We start from the raw sequence: 12677 nt of genomic DNA on the forward strand, positions 1-12677 counted from the left end.
GGCATGTTTGGCCATACTTTTGATGGATGTCCTAAGAGAAGGAAGGTGGTTGAGGAGGTGTCGGTGACTAATAAGACTAGAGCTGAGGAGGGTCAAGAAGAAGGGAGGAATTTTGGACCCTGAATGCTGGCTAAAAGGCCGGCTAGAAGAAAGCCTCGGGCTAATGTTGCCCGTATTCAACCCCCAGACATCAGCAAGGATATGAATTCTCTCCGGATTGCTCCTGAGATCAAGGTCAGGCCCCCCGACATCAAGATTGATGCTGGTGTTGTTTCTACCTCCGATTCAGGTTCAAGATTTGGGGTCCTGTCTACTGTGGAGGGCCAGGATTCGGATTTATCTAATGAGCAGCTGGAGTTAAGTATGCCAGGCCTTGAGTCTGCTGAACCAACTACTATCCTAGGTGAATCTATTAACCCCATTTTCGACTCTAAAGTTGTTACCATTGGAAGCTCCCAGAATAATGGCTCAACTGGAAATTTGAAGACTATTGAGGTTAGTAATTCGAAATCCTATGTTGACACCTCTAATGGTAAGACCATGGGAGTCAATAAGCTGAATATGAAGAAGCCTAAGGCTAATCCTAAAAAGAACCATGATTCTTTGGATTCCTGCACTAGTACAGAAATGGCCTATGGTCACGGTCGTTTACTGTCATAAGCTACGGTTGTACGACCGTGATGAAAAGAGGCGTGGCAAATGCTCGGCGTCTTTAGCAACGGTTGATCGACCGTGGCCAAAGGGGCACTAGAGTCGGTTTTTACGTATAACCAACTCTAATGCCTTACATTTTTGCCATGGTTGTTACAAAAAACCCGTGGCTAAAAGGGTCTTTAGCCACGGTTGTTTATAACAACCGACTCCAATGCTCTGATCATTAGAGTCGATTGTTTTAACAACCGTGACAGATGTCAATTACATTAGAGTCGGTTGTTTATAACAACCGACCCTAATGTTAGTTTTTAGCAATTTTACATCAACAGGTTCAAATTGAACCTACTCTATATTTTTCCTAATGTATTACTGTAATTAACGGTAAACGATATTTCCCTCAATCGTTTACCGTAATCGAAATTCTTAAACATGATTGACAACTCATTAAAGAGAATTGAAAACAGGTCAAATATATTTAGATGTAGGCCATACTAATCCTAAAACAGGTCAAATATCTTTAGCTGTGAAATCAAATGATATTCAACTTCAAATTAAATCATATTGCAAGTCCAATAGTAATGATAAGTTTAAAAATTCAAACCAATACACCTAAGGAAGTAGCCATGTTCTGCAGCTAATCCTAGATTCTCACACGGAAAACCATTCAGTAAGAGTTTTGCGGCTACTAACACTAACAAGGAAAAACAATATTATTCTCATCTCTACATAAGTTATTTAGGATGTCAATTGTTTTAGGAGGCGCGCTCTTATCAATCGAAGCCTGAGGCACGTGGAAGCTCCCATTCAGCTCCAAACGGAAACCTAACCACTCATTTGATCCATTATTGTGAAAATCCATATGTAAGTTGCCATTAACTATGTTAACTAACATTCTCCCGAGAGAACATTTCCTACTTCCTGAAAAGACCGAATTGTCATCACTCTGTGATATGCTTTCCGAGAAGTGATGAATAATGGGAGCTCTAGTAATAGAGTCAAGGCGAGTGAGTTCTCCAGATGTTGCAAGAAAGTATATCCCTGCAACAGAAGATAGAGAGCTTATTAGTACTTTATGACAAAGTAAACTCCAATACAGGCACTTAAAAGTATCAATAAAAAATGAATATTGTCTACAAGATTATCTGAAGGTTCTTTTTGGGACAGATTCGAATTGATCTCATATACAGCAGATACACAACACATACTAGTGTTCTTTTCTTGAAGAAACTGCAGAGCATAGGTAAAATGAGGTATCATACCCTCCTATACCAAAAGTTCAGCCAATCGAGTGGAATTAACAGGAAGCCTTTAACAGAGTAACCTCGTAACCTATATTCCAAGACCATATGAGATAACATAGAAGCCTTTAACATAGAAGCCTTTAAAAGAGTAACATAGAAGCCTTTAACAGAGTAACCTTGTAACACATAAATCACAGCAGTCCCAAGAGTTCCTAGCCATCTTACCGTTGTATGAGGTGTTGAAATGTCCTTGAAAAATCAGTGCGGCAGTAGAAGTAGGATCAAACGCAGCTCCTTCCATGAATTACTACGTCTTTATTTCTCCTGTAAAATCCAAAACGAATCAAACAAAATCTCAGTTTACATAGTGAATCCAATTGAAGCAAAAAGTACAATTAGGGCTTCATTCCTCGTATAAATTTAAAATAATAAGCTATCATTATAATCCTTTCCCTAATTTCTTCTTCTGCATATTCTAAATAACCAAAAAACTTAACCAGCTTCATTTTTTATACAAGTAAAACATAAAACGTAGAAATCGAAACCTCAGCATAAAAATCTTCTACTAGGCATAAATCGCAGGAAATTCCGATTTGCTTATAATACTCCTTTAAGCTCCAAAGATATTACGATATTTCGGTTTCACGGCTGTAGCCTCGAAGAGCTCAAAAGAGCTAATCATGTACTACATTTTATCACAAATTTGAACACTAAACACCGTAGCAGCTATGCTTTGGTTTTCGAATCAAAGAAAACTCAAGCTACCACAGAGTTCGTAAAGTATCAAGAGAAAAAATGAAATAGAGAAAGAAGCAACAACATTAGTAGACTAGACTTAATTACATGCTTAATTTTGGAATCTGAATACCTTCTTCTCTTGATTCTAACACGCTTTTCAGTTTTCTCCATAACCTGACCCAAAACAAAAATTGAAGTATAATCAGCATTCCAAAGCTAATTGATAAACAGAAGAAAACGACAAAGACTATCGAGAATCGTGCATTTCAAGCTGAACACAGAGATGCAATTACAGAAGCAGAATTAAACCGTTCAAACACCGTTTCCCGATACTTCAGAAACAGAAAACACGTCATTTAAATAGAAGTTAGCTGCTACAAAAATTCAAACTGTTGTCAGAGGCTATTTGGTTAGTGTTTGTTTAAACTCAAAAGTTAATCTGTACTTCAAAAATTAGGTAAAAGTGAAAGGATATAAAGGAAAGTGAAACAAAAAGACGTAGATTTGAATTTCTAAATGGATTATTTTAATTTAAGAGTTATATTAGTGAAGAAAAAATGAAAAAATATGTTGAAAAAGACTCGCCAGTGATACTATCTAATTGGCAATGGGACCTCCACAAAATGGGATACCCATGCATAACTCATTTCCTATTTATGACAAATTTTCCTTTTTTTAATCATTCTCTTAGTTTTGAATTTCTTAAAATGAAATTAATAAATGTCAAATAGCCAATAAAATTCTTTTTTAAAATTTATTTCCTGTAATGTAAATGAATTCACATGAGGAAAAGTGGTCCTATTCAAGTCAGCAATAATGCAATCTCTGAATTGTGAAATGGTGTTGAAGAAAACACAAAAAAATGAACAGCAAGGACATAATTGGATATGGACGATATGGAACAGTTTACAGACTAATGGTAAGTGATTCGGTGACTTTTGCTGTCAAGAGACTCAACAGAGGAAGTGCAGAAAGAGATCGAGGCTTTCAAAGAGAGTTGGAAGCTATGGGAGATATTAAACACAGAAATATTTTTACTCTTCACGGCTATTATATTGTTGCACTATAATCTTCTCATCTATGAGTTCATGCCTAATGGAAGCTTAAATTCTCTCCTTATGTCCTTAACTTCACTCTATTAGTTTGGAACTGTATATTGACTATACAAACCAATTTGAAGGGTCCAAATTGACACTTCATGCTGGGATAATAAACATAATTTGGATAGCTAGATCAATATGATCCAAAATAACACTTGAATATAACACTCATTATGCTTTTGATGTATGAATGCTACACTTGTCATTTAGATCAAATACCAAATTAGCACGTTAAAGGATCAAACTGATACTGAAAGTTTATTACTGATAGGAGTGCCCATAGACTCAAATTCTTAAACATGATTGGCATCGTATTCCAGAGAATTGAACTTCAAATTTAGGAATCTAATAATAAGGATGACTTTGTTTACCTTTGAACTGCATGATTGAAGTGCAATAGAAACAATCATCAATCTCTACAAAACTGGCCTTTGAAACAATCAATCCGTCTAACAATTCCAAAAAACAATCAAAATCAGAACCCCTTAATGGATGAAATACTGAAAATAGCAATGGAAAAAAGGCTATCTTTCAAGCTTACTCAACAATGCTTCCATTGGTGGCAGTTCCTTCATAACACCCATTAATGGACTTGCTCCTTTCGATTTCTGTTGATCCCTTATCCACCTAAAATGAATTCACACAAACTGGAACAGATTACATGCCAGTAAAGTCTAACAACATGTTACAGGATTTCAATTTGAACTTCAATTTTTGTCTTCAGATTACACATATCCAATCTGAGCAGTAATTATATGAAATTACTCAACTTGAACTTCAATTTTTGTCTTAAGATTACACATAACCCTTAACCAAAGATCATAAATCACAAAATTGAAGAAGTTATTCAGATGCTCGATCTTAATGTTGTACTAAGCCGCCAAAATCCCAAAATGCAGTTATAACAAGCAATTTGTTAACACAATGAACACGGGAGAACAAGACTTGTTATGGGACTGAACAATAAAACAAGCCCAAACAACAAAATTATGAGTACATACCCAAACATGATCAAGTTTCGTTCCTGAAACAAAATGAGTAATCAATTTCAGCAATAGAAACTCTAACCTGCTTCACGAACTCGAACTCCAACCGGTGAAAGACGAACTAGAAATCGAACTCCAAGGAACACCCAAACGAAACTCGAACCCACAGAACACGAACTCGGGTGCAGACGAGAGTGTCAATAGGTCCTCCTTTAAACAGATCGAACAAAAAAGAAGAAGAAACAAGCAGAGTGCGAATCGAATACAGTCTTTAGGGCATGAAGAAGAAAGACGCAGAGTGGGAATCGCTCTAATTTTTACAATATAAATCAGGTCTTTAGAGTCGGTTTATCAATAACCGACTCTAAAGATTATCATTGGCGTCGGTTAAAGGTATAACCGACCCCAATGGCCCATTATTTCGCATCGGTTTGCAAGAACCGACCCTATTATTTAGGTCATTGGTGTCGGTTCAACCAAAAACCGACACCAATGACCATAAAATACACGCGCGATTTAAAAAAAACATATAGAGTCGGTTATTAAATTTACCCGAGGCTAATAAGGCCTTATTAGAGTCGTTTTTTTTGAAATAACTGACTCTAATAACCTTTGGCTACGGTTTTATAATCAACTGTAGCCAATAAGGCGTAGCTATAGGTCAATTATGTACTAGTGCTGGGATAAGAGAGGGCCTGCTGGTACCTCTTCAAGGCTCTCAGGAGCCCCGAATAAATACCTGGTATAGGGTTTGGGCCTGTGGTCAGTAGTCTTCTTTTCTGATGGACTTTTTTGTTTGGAATGTTAGAGGTGCGGCTAGCAAGGCTACCCGCATCCATGTCAAAGATCTAATTAAACAGTTTAATCCCTCTTGTTTTGCGTTGCTTGAAACCAAGATTAGTGGTTGCAAAGCATATGAGGTGGTTAGAAAGTTTAAGAATTGGAGTTGTGTCAGATCTGAGGCTACTGGTCGGGCCGGGAGGATTTGGCTTTTCTGGAAGCCAGATCGTGTTAAGATTAATATTTTAAGTATGGATAAACAATTTATTCATAGTAAGGTTTGTTACCCTGGTAACAAACCCGTATTTCTCACCTTTGTTTATGTCGATCCTGTTATGGCTAACCGCAAAAGGCTTTGGGAGATCCTACATTCTATTAGTACAAGCATGGTGGATGCTTGGATGGTGGCTGGGGACTTTAATGATATTGCCCTTATGAGTGATCAGAGGGGGGGGGGGGTAATCATTATGTGAACCGGTGCCTCAATCACAAGCAGAATATGGATTTATGCGGTCTGTCTGACCTGGGAGCTGCTGGGCATAAGTTTACTTGGAAACGGAATAGCGTGTTTGTTCGGTTGGACAAAGTGTATGCAAATGTTGCTGCAATTTATAGATTTCCCGAAGTGAATGTGCTGAATCTTCCTTTCCGCCACTCTGACCACTGCCCTATCCTCGTTAAGCTTGTTAAAAGTCACCGTCTTAAAGGGAATAGACCCTTTAGATACCAGGTTGCCTGGGATTCCCATCCGGAGTTTAAAATTTTTGTCAAAGACAATTGGCAGCCTCATCCCAATGTTCTCCTAGCTGCGGAAGGGTTTAGGAAGAATGTGGTGGGATGGAATAAAAACATCTTTGGCCACATTATCAGAAGGAAGAATAAACTTTTAAGAAGAATCGAAGGCATTCAGCGCTGTTTGGAGATCCGTTTTGATCACAGTCTGAACTGTCATCTTAGATCTCTTCAGAATGAGTTGGAAGCTGTGCTAAGACAGGAAGAGCTTCTTTGGTTTCAAAAATCTAGAAAGGCTTGGATTAAGGACGGAGACCGGAACACCAGGTTTTTTCACCTTTCTACTATTATTAGAAGGCAGAGGAATCGGATCGATGCTATTAAAGATTCTAATGGGGATTGGGTCTATGAGGATGTAGATATTCGTTGCTTGGCCCTTGACTTTTATAAAGACTTATTTAAAGAGGAGGTTGTGGATCTGGATAAAGCTCTTTCTGGGATTTCCTTTCCTAGGTTGGAGGAGGAAACTATCAAGGAGGCTTTCCACCCTATTGACCAGAAAGAGATTGATCTGGATTTCTCTAGTATCAGAGCTACTAAGGCTCCGGGGGTTGATGGTATTCCTGCTAGCTTTTATCACAAACATTGGGATACTGTGAAGGAAGGAATTTACAGTTTTGTTAAAGGTATTTTCGGCGGATCCAACGATATTAATCTGGTAAACAAAACCCTTCTGGTTCTGATCCCAAAAGTTGAAAAACCTTCCTCCTTTTTACAAATGAGGCCGATTAGTCTCTGCAATGTGTTGTACAAAGCTATTACCAAAATCGTGGCAAATAGACTCCGGCGTATTCTTCCTGAGATCATCAGCCAGAATCAGGGTAGTTTTGTTCCTGGCAGACAGATGATGGATAATGTGGTTATTGCCCAAGAGATGGTTCACTCCATGAAGATGAAGAAGGGGAAGAAAGGTATTGTGGCTCTCAAACTGGATCTGGAGAAAGCTTATGACCGTTTAAACTAGAGTTTTCTTATGGATAGTTTAATGAGAGCTGGTATCCCGGAAAGCTGGAGGAGATTAATTGAGGATTGTATTTCTTCTCCTGCTTTTCAGGTTTTGATCAATGGAGATATGTCTGAAGAGTTCTTTCCCTCCAGGGGGATGCGTCAAGGGGATCCTATGAGCCCCTTTCTTTTTGTTATTGCAATGGAAAGGTTATCACACCTGATCCAAGAAGCTGTGAGCAATGGGAATTTTCACCCTGTGTCCATCAACAAATTCTGCCCTCCTATTACCCATTTGTTCTTCGCTGACGATGTGATGATATTTGTGAAAGGGAACGAGGAGCAAGTTGGCGTGGTTATGAATATTCTCAACTGCTTCTGGCTAGAAGATCAACATCCAGAAATCTCGAATGCTTTGCTCCAAAAACATGGATAAAGGTGGTTGTAAAAGGCTTAGTGATTTGTCTGGTATCCCTCTTACCCAATCTTTGGGTAAGTACCTGGGGGTCCCCCTCCACAGTGACAGAGTTTCCAAAGCCTCTTTCAAAGAAACTCTGGACAAAACTAACGGGATGTGTGCTAGTTGGAAAGCAAACTCTCTATCCCTGGCAGGCCGGCTAACGTTAATTCAATCAGCCAATTGCGCGGCTCCTAACCATATCATGCAAGCTTGTAGACTGCCTGAGCCTGTTCTCAATGAGGTTGACAAAATTAACCGACGTTTCCTTTGGGGAGAATCTGGAGAGGGGAAAAAGATCCACCTTGTCCCTTGGAAGGAGGTATGCCAGCCGAAAAGTATGGGGGGTCTTGGTATTAGACAAGCTAAGGATAATAACAAAGTCTTATTAATGAAGCTTCTCTGGAGAATGTGGCAATGCCCCTCCGCTCTCTAGGTTCGTCTTCTCTATGGTAAGTATCGAAAAGACAAAATCTTTGGGGGCCCTAAGGAGAGAGTTGTCAATTGTTCTTTCCTCTGGAAAAGGGCTTAGCGCTGTGTTTGAAGAGTTCTGCTCAGGGGTTGGCCTGGAGGTAGGTAATGGCAAATCCATCAGTTTCTGGAATGATACCTGGATTGGAGACAAACCGTTATTAGAAGTGTGTAGCTCCCCCCCCCCCCCCCGCCCTGTAGTATTCGTAATTGGAGGATAGCCGATGTGGTGGACTCTGAGGGGGACTGGATTTGGTCAAAGTTTGATACCTTCTTTAGCCTAGATACTCTTCTTAGAATTAGGGGAGTGAAGATTAGTAATCAAGAGGAAGACAAGGATAGGCATTGCTGGGCCCTGACTAACAATGGAGCTTATTCCTGCAAATCGGCCTTTGATACTTTTACCCTCAACAGGTCCGATCCTCTCTCTGATACTTGGGAAGCCATTTGGGCCCTTAGAATTCCTTACCGAATTAGGAGTTTCCTGTGGCTGGGAGTTAAGGACAGGTTGCTTACTAATTCGGATAGGTACAGACGGCATTTGGTGGATTCTAAAGCTTGCAGTAGATGCAGAGGCCATGAGGAAACTTTGTGCCATGCTCTTAGAGACTGCTCTAAGAGTAAAGAGGTGTGGAAGAAAATTCTCCCAGACCACATCCTCTCTTCCTTCCTTGCACACTCTGAGTATGACTGGTTCTCTAATGGTGTGAGTGGGAAATTACTGGCTTACATGGAGCATGGTGACATTCTCTTTGCTATCATCTGTCACCAAATTTGGAAGTGGAGAAACGAGGAGATTTTTGGGGATAAAACTGTTTTTATTCCTAACTTAGTTGAGTTCTTCTCGAAAAAACTCGTTATTATTACTGAGAGTTTCAAAGGGGATTCCCTTGCCAGATCTACCCAGAAAAGAGATGTCCACCTCGTTGGATGGAGCAGGCCGAGAGATAGGGTGGTGAAGCTGAATACGGATGGTTCCTGCCTTAAAAATGGGAAGATTGCCGCCGGAGGTGTTCTTAGAGATGCGGGGGGCGCCTGGCTGTCTGGGTTCACCCATAATCTGGGGTTGGGCTCTTCCTTTTCTGCGGAGCTTTGGGGTATTCTCTCTGGTATCAAGCTTGCCAAGAGTCTGGGTGTTAAGATGTTATCTGTGGAGTCTGATAATATGGAGGCCATCAAAATGATTTCTGATGATCATGCTATTTGTCTTAATAGTCGCAACCTTATCAAAGCTATTAAAAGACTTTGCTCTTCCTTTGAGTTCTTGAAGTTCAACCACATTTTCAGAGAGCAAAACCGGGTTGCAGATCGCTTGGCGGCGGCTGGGCATGAGGGGATGTTAGGCGTTACTACCCTTTCTGACCCTCCTATCTTTCTTTCTTCTCTTCTTTTAGAGGATAGGATTGGGGTTAGCTTTCCTAGGCTGATCCCAGGTTAGGTGTTCTTTGTTTGTTTGTTTTCCTTTCCTGTTTCTACCAAAAAAAAAAACATCTGTGAGTCCATTTACATTTACAATGAATATCACTAGTTCCTACATATTGATGACTTGCTGTGTAGTGTAAAAAATGGATAATTAATTACGAAACTGGTGATTTTTAATACATGTTAGATTATGAATGAAGTTGGGAGATAATAATTCTAATGTTAGGTTTACGATAAATTATTTTGCATTATCTTATGAATTTATTAATTTTTGAATTAAATTTATATATTTATTTATTAAATCGTGTCCATATTAGTCATTTACATCGTAACAGCAACGAGCAATCATAATTTTACCAAACACTAAGAATCAATAAAAAAGCAAACAAGCAAACAGCAAAAAGCAAAAAGCAAAAAGCAATCAGCAAACAACAACAATAAACAGTAACAAGTGAACCAAACGAGCCCTAAGTGTTTTAATTTTGAATTTGTTCATTAAATTTGTGAAGAATTTGTTAAATTTGTGGAATTTTTTTTTTTTTTTGGTAGAAAAGGAAAAGAAAAACGAATAACAACAAACTACCCAGGAATTAGCCTAGGGAAGCTAACCCCAATCCTATCTTCTAAGAGAAGATGAGAGATGAAACTAGGGGAAACAGGAAGGGTAGTAACGCCTAACGTCCCTTCATAGCCCGCCGTCGCCAAGCGATCAGCAACACGATTCTGCTCTCTAAAAATGTGTCTGAACTCTACGAACTCAAAGGAGGAGCAAAGCCTTATAATAGCTTTGATGAGGTTGCGACTGTTAAGACCCATAGAATGATTCTCAGAAATCATTTTGATTGCTTCCAAATTATCAGACTCCACAGAGAGCCTCTTAACACCCAGCCTTTTAGCAAGATTGATTCCAGTAAGAATAGCCCAGAGCTCCGCAGAAAAGGAAGAACCCAACCCTAAATTCTGGGAGAACCCAGAAAGCCAGACGCCCCCTACATCTCTAAGCACACCTCCAGCCGCAATCTTACCGTTACTGAGGCAGGAACCATCAGTATTCAGCTTCACAACCCCCTCTCTTGACCTGCTCCATCCCACGAGATGGACATCACAACACTGAGAGGCTCTGGCAAGGGACTCTCCTTTGAAACTATCGATAATAGAGAAAAGTTTTTTCGAGAAGAAATCAGCTAAGTTTGTCATAAAAACAGTTTTATCTCCAAAAATCTCATCGTTTCTCCATTTCCAAACTTGGTGACAGATAATAGCAAAGAAAATGTCACCATGCTCCATGTATGGAAGCAACTTTCCTCTAACACCATCAGAGAACCAGTCGACCTCAGAATGTGCCATGAAGGAAGAGAAAATATGGTGTGGGAGAATTTTCCTCCAAACCTCTTTACTATTAGAGCAATCTCTAAGAGCATGGCACAAAGTCTCAATATGGCCTCTGCATCTACTGCAAGCTCCAGAATCAGCCAAGTGCCTTCTGTGCCTATCCGAATTAGTAAGAAGCCTGTCCTTAACGCCCAGCCACAGGAAACTCCTAATACGGAAAGGAACTTTAAGGGTCCAAATCGACTTCCACACATCCGAGGGAGGATCAGATCTAAAGAGAGAGAAAGCTTCAAAGGCCGATTTGCAAGAATAAACTCCATTGTTAGTCAGCGCCCAACAGTGCCTATCCAAGTCTTCCTCTTGATTACTCACCTTCACTCCCCGCATTCTAAGGAGAGTCTCAAGGCTAAAGAAAGTATCAAACTTTGACCAGATCCAGTCCCCTTCCGAGTCAACCACATCGGCAATCCTCCAGTTGCGTATATCACTAGGCGGGGGGAAGAACACACCTCAATTAACGGTTTATCCCCAATCCAGTTATCAAACCAGAAACTAATGGACTTACCATTCCCCACCTCCAGGCCAACTCCCAAGCAGAACTCATCAAACACAGCACTAAGTCCTTTCCAGAGGAAGGAACAATTAGCAACTCTCTCTTTCGGGCCCCCGAAGATTTTGTCTTTCCGATACTTACCACAAAGGAGGCGAACCCAAAGAGAGGAGGGGTTTTGCCACATACGCCAAAGGAGTTTCATTAATAAAACTTTATTATTGTCCTTTGCTTTCCTAATACCCAGACCCCCAGAATCTTTAGGCTGGCAAACCTCACTCCAAGGCACAAGATGGATCTTCCTGCCCTCCGCAGCTTCCCCCTACAGGAACCTACGGTTAATCTTGTCAAGATCATTAAGCACAAGATCCGGAAGCTTACAAGCCTGCATGATGTGATTGGGAGCAGCACAATTAACAGATTGAATTAACGTGAGGCGGCCAGCGAGAGACAGAGTCTTGGCTTTCCAAGTGGCACACTTCGAATTAGCTTTATCCAAAGTCTCTTTGAAGGAGCCTTTAGACACACGCTCACTATGGAGGGGAACGCCCAGATACTTCCCAAGAGAATCAGTAAGAGGAATACCTGAGAGATCACTTAATCTCTTACAGACTCTCTGATTCATATTCTTAGAGCACATCATCCTAGATTTCTGGATATTAAGCTTCTGCCCAGAGGCCGAACAAAAACAATCCAGAATATCCATAATGACTCTCAACTGCTCCTCATTACCCTCAAGAAAGATAAGGACATCATCTGCAAAGAATAAGTGAGTCACCTGGGGACAGAAGCTGTTGATCGCCACAGGGTGGAAACTCCCATTATCAATCGCATCCTGAATCAGGTGAGAGAACCTCTCCATAGCAATAACAAAAAGGAAAGGGCTCATAGGATCCCCCTGACGGATTCCTCTGCCCGGGGAAAATTCCTCCGACATATCCCCATTGACCATAACTTGAAACACAGGAGAAGAAATACATACCTTAATTAAACTTCTCCAGCTGTCCGGGATTCTAGCTCTCTCAAGGCTCTCCATCAAGAAATCCCAATTAATTCGATCATAGGCCTTCTCTAAATCCAGCTTCAGAGCCACAATGCCTTTCATCCCCTTCCTAATCTTTATCGTGTGGACCATCTCTTGGGCGATCACCACATTATCCATCATTTGTCTACCAGGCACAAAGCTACCCTGATTCTGACAAATGATCG

At 40.3% G+C, this 12677-nt stretch overlaps 1 long non-coding RNA gene across 3 annotated transcripts; it reads right to left on the bottom strand.

Annotated features, from left to right (window-relative positions):
- Positions 1-1188: 1188 nt before the first annotated feature.
- LOC136202268 (uncharacterized) lies at positions 1189-5047 on the bottom strand. 3 transcript variants are annotated; one of them, XR_010674384.1, is made up of 7 exons: positions 4802-5047; positions 4275-4360; positions 4105-4182; positions 2764-2807; positions 2121-2219; positions 1914-1983; positions 1189-1692 (listed from the first exon to the last, which is right to left on the bottom strand). It is a non-coding gene; the product is annotated as an uncharacterized lncRNA (long non-coding RNA). The 3 variants fall into 3 exon arrangements; XR_010674385.1 differs by having other exon boundaries at positions 1860-1983; XR_010674383.1 differs by lacking the exon at positions 1914-1983 and having other exon boundaries at positions 4802-5046.
- Between the last annotated feature and the right edge of the window lie 7630 nt (positions 5048-12677).

Source organism: Euphorbia lathyris, chromosome 8, assembly GCF_963576675.1.
Source record: "Euphorbia lathyris chromosome 8, ddEupLath1.1, whole genome shotgun sequence".
In the NCBI taxonomy this organism is placed as follows: Eukaryota; Viridiplantae; Streptophyta; class Magnoliopsida; order Malpighiales; family Euphorbiaceae; genus Euphorbia; species Euphorbia lathyris.